The 4,474-nt window shown below is 40.5% G+C and overlaps 1 pseudogene; it reads right to left on the reverse strand.

Moving 5' to 3' along the window:
- Positions 1-693: 693 nt before the first annotated feature.
- LOC103730694 lies at positions 694-1,203 on the reverse strand (annotated as a pseudogene).
- Positions 1,204-4,474: the final 3,271 nt, after the last annotated feature.

Genomic DNA, 4,474 nt, shown 5'->3' on the forward strand with positions numbered 1-4,474 from the left:
ACGGCTCAGTGGTTAAGAGCATTGGTTGCTCTTGCAGAGGACCTAGGTTCGGTTCTCAGCACCACATGGCAGCTAACAACCACTTCCAGGGGATCCTATGCCTTCTTCTGACCTTTGTTGGACTTGTACAACACAGGTACAGTTACACACATGTAGGCAATACACCCATACACAAAAAATAAAATGAAAATAACAGATAAAAAATATTTTTAAAAGTGATACTTAGGGACTTGATTTTGTTTTAAAGAGTTACTTTTTTGAGGGGGCAGGATTTAGAGGTTTATTTCAGTCTATGAAAAATTTAAGTTCAAAGAAAATTCAATCTTGCTTAAGGGAACATTATAAAGTAACAATTCTTGGTATTACATGCCTCCTATGAGCCATTTGAAACCACAGAGAATTATATGGTTATGAGTGTCACTGTTCCAAGAGACAAATTTGAACAGCTAAAACATCCTAAAAATGCACCAAGCTGCCAGGTGTGGTGGCACATGCCTGTAGTCCCAGCACTTGGGAGGCAGAGGCAGGCGTATCTCTGTGAGTTCAAGGCCAGCCTGGTCTACATAGTGAGTTCCGGGACAGCTGGGGCTACAGGGAGACCCTATTTAAAAAAAAAAAAAAAAAAAAAAAAAAAAAAAAAGCACCAACCTTACGAAGTCTCCAACAAAACTTGGATTTCTGTGCACACTCCTGTCAAAATGAAGTTACTTTCTTACTCTTCTGCAAACTGGACCTAGATCGGCTTCGAGACCTAGAGAAGGATCGAGATGGCTTGTGATTTCTTTCCCGAGACAGTGATGTTTCTCTTCTCCTATCTCTAGAAAGTGACCTGCTCCGGCTTCGAGAGGCGCTTCTCGCTCTTGGCGATCTGCGTGGGGGTGGAGGACTCCTCCGTAATCATCTCGAGGACCGCGGTCCCCAAGAGGGAGGTGGGCCTCGATTTCGACTTCTTTTTTCACCATTCAACAATTCCACTCTTACACGGCAGCCACAGGGTTCTTCCATCTAGCTCTCCGATAGCATCAGCTGCATTTCCCGGATCCTCAAATTCAACAAAAGCAAAGCTGGAGGGTTTCTAGCAACCCACACACTTTGGAATGGCCAAGAATAGCCAAACGCCTGTTCCAGTTCAATTTTGTTGCCATTGTTTCCAAGATTACCTACAGAAACCTTACAATCCAAGGGACACGAATCACCATGCATTTCGAGATCCTGAGTTCGAAAAGCTGAGGCTCCATCCACGTGCTCTGACAGGCCCACCAGCTCCCCTCAGGTTCAGCTTCCCACAGATGCTCTTGCTTCTCAGGTGTCAATGAAATGGCCTTAAAGAGTTACTTTTATTTTTATTTGTGAGTGTGTTTGTGTGTGTGTGTGTGTGTGTGTGTGTGTGTGTGTGTGCTAGTTATGTACCTGTGTATGAGGTGACCTCAGAAGCCAGAAGAGGGTGTTGAATATATTGGTACTGGGAGTTACAGGCAGTTGTGAGCCACCAGCCATGGGTGCTAGGAACCCAACTCAGGACCTATGGAAGATCAGCAGGTGCTCTTAACTGTTGAGCCCTCTCTCCAGCCCTAAATGTGTTGTTGCTTTTTAATCCGTAAAATGAAAACAGAAATAGTAGAACTCTGTCTTAGAGAGTTGTCATGAATATTAAATAGGATAATAAACATGGGTTGCTTTTGGCATTTAGTAAGTAATCAAGACTTTTGATAGTTCTGGAAAACAATAATGTTTTGGAAATACTTAAAATGTAAAGGAGGATAGGCCCTTTCTGGGGCATCACTACTACAAACTGCAACTCTAAACATAGCTAAGTAAGAGCTAATCATGGTTAATTAATATGAACCGATATTGACATTTATTATTTTGCTTGATATAGAAGAAGGTATTTTGTTCCTAGACAAACCTGTCTTGGTTCCGGTGTGTGATTCTAGTTAAATCTCTTAGCCTAAGTCTCATTTTACACAGCATACTAAAACTAATACCTGTCTTTCCAGGAAAATATTCTAAAAATCGGTAAGAACCGAGTAACTACTTCTGTCCCCCTTGTTAATAAGAAACTGAAAACTGGATGGACCTTCTAGGACCAGAAACTACAGTTAACCTGAAGTTTACCAAAGAGCTACAGAAACCTGTTATTACTTGCAGAACTAAGGTGTAAATAGAAGGTAGATAGCTATCGATTTAAATAATGTGTGGCTATGAAATATCAAGCAATGGTTATTAAACAATGGTGGAATTTAAGTGCAAGTTCATCAAATCCCCTAAGTCTGTTACATCATATATGTATATGATCATATAGTATATATATATACTATATATATATATAGTCAGTAAGTGCAATATGACTATACAGTCCATTATTCAGTTATTTCTAGTTAAATTTAACAAAATATTAAAAACAGTTCTCTCATTTGGCTCAACAAGACTTGCTTCTTATTGACCTCATCATGTCTGGTATGGAGGGGATAGAATGCAAAAGTAGACAAAGGGAGATGAAAACCAGTGTCTCTCAATGACTTTTGATTGATCAGAGCTTCTCAGGTGTTCTAAGTCAGGATCTCAGGAAAGACTTCTTTTACATAAAAAGGAGAAAATCAAATTCTTCTGAAAGTATTACATTTTTCTTACAAGCTCCTGGGAACCTGCTCATATGATACTGTGGCAATGGTGTCAGCATACACAAGTCCCATGCAAACTCAGGCAGACAACCCAGCGTAGAACTGGGGAAATAAACAACAGACCCCAATCTTATCTGAAGGAATGTTGGCAGCTGATTGCTGCTAGATGAAGAAGCGCTGATCTTCCTAACACAAGGGACTCTAGACAGGCTGACTAGACTCAGTGGATGGACTTGCACTAGGGAACGGCTGGGGACAATGACAACCTAGTGGGCCTTAACAGGGATGACAGAGTACATGGGCTCCAGTGGGGGAGGGGGGCCTATGGGAGGGAGACAGTGGGGACGGGGGTATAAAGATGATTAAGATTGTTTGAGATGTTCTGTATGAAATACACAAAAAATTCAATCAAAAATGTGTATATAAATAAAGTATTACATTATTTTTGTCTTTTTGAGACAGTGTCTCCCTGTAGCCCCAGCTGTCCTGGAACTCACTATGTAGACCAGGCTGGCCTTGAGCTCACAGAGATCCACCTGCCTCTGCCTCCCTAGTGCTGGGATTAAAGGCGTGCGCCACCACACCCAGCAAAGTATTACATTTTTAATGTTTGTGTTAGCTCTTCATTGCTGTGACAGAATACTTGTCATAAACCACAGGAAAGGAGGAAAGATATATTTTGGCTTTCAGGGTCACAGGTTTCAGTTCATGTCCCTTGGTTCTAGTTTTCCTGGGACATGGTGGTGCAGAACATTGTGACCCAGAGAATGGGCAAGAGCAGACTGCTCATGGGGTAGTAGCCACAAAACAGTGAAACAGACAGAAAGGATGCAGGGAAAAGGCCCTTCAAAGGCAAGTCCTCCTATGGCCTCCTAATCATCCACTTAGAATTCATTAGTGATGAATCTACTGATGAAGTTATAGCTCCTATGGTCCAATCATCCTCAAAAGCCCATCAACTGATTACCAAGCCTTGAAAATATGAAACCCCAGGAGACACTTTTAGAATTAAAAAATAACAAGATTTCATATTTTTCTGAGAGGAGTCTATCATGAATAATATATGTTATGTTATGCAGGAAATTTATTTAGAAGTAAATTTAAATATATAAGTTTATTTCATTATTTTAGGCATAGAGGAGGCTGTGGGAATGACTTTTGCAATATGAACATGCTCTGAACAGATGACTTTTACTTTACCTTACAATCAAAACTTTAATCTTAGATTGTTTATAATGTAAAGAAGCACAGGAGCCTTGAGCTCTTCTTTTAACCTAAAGCATGTAGCTTTAATTCCTCATGACCCTTCCGTGACCTTAACCCTGAAACAATGTATGAATGTGCGTGGATGTTTTCCAACTTCAAGAAAGTACAGAATATTCCTTCAAACAACAAAGATGTGAAGATTATCCTATTTGTGTTGCAAACAATAGATGGGGTTAAATTGATAACGTTTGTTTGAGCTCTTGTGCATGCTGGTCTAGCTGTAGGGAACAGAAAGGGAAAAATTCTTCTCTGATAAGATAAGGGTCCAATTTTTACTTCCCCATTCATGTTGGACACACTGTTTCAATAAAAGAAAGAGTGGCCCCTGTTCAGGAGCACAGTTCTGAGAGAGTTCTGAAGGAACAGTTTCTTAGGTGTTCAAGTTCTGTCTTGGCTTTAAAATGGTTGCTAAGAGTCAGGCTGCTTTTATTTGGGCATAATTATGTTGTGGGTTTGAGTAGTAAATGCTGCAGGAGACTCTACTGCAGACCAATGGTTCTAGAAGCATGATTCAAAGTCTACACCACCATCACCAGGGAAATTGTTAGCACTGCAAATTAGACCTCATCCTAGACTAGAAGTGGAAA

The sequence above is a fragment of the Nannospalax galili genome, unplaced genomic scaffold, assembly GCF_000622305.1.
Source record: "Nannospalax galili isolate Female #2095 unplaced genomic scaffold, S.galili_v1.0 scaffold52, whole genome shotgun sequence".
NCBI classification, from domain to species: Eukaryota; Metazoa; Chordata; class Mammalia; order Rodentia; family Spalacidae; genus Nannospalax; species Nannospalax galili.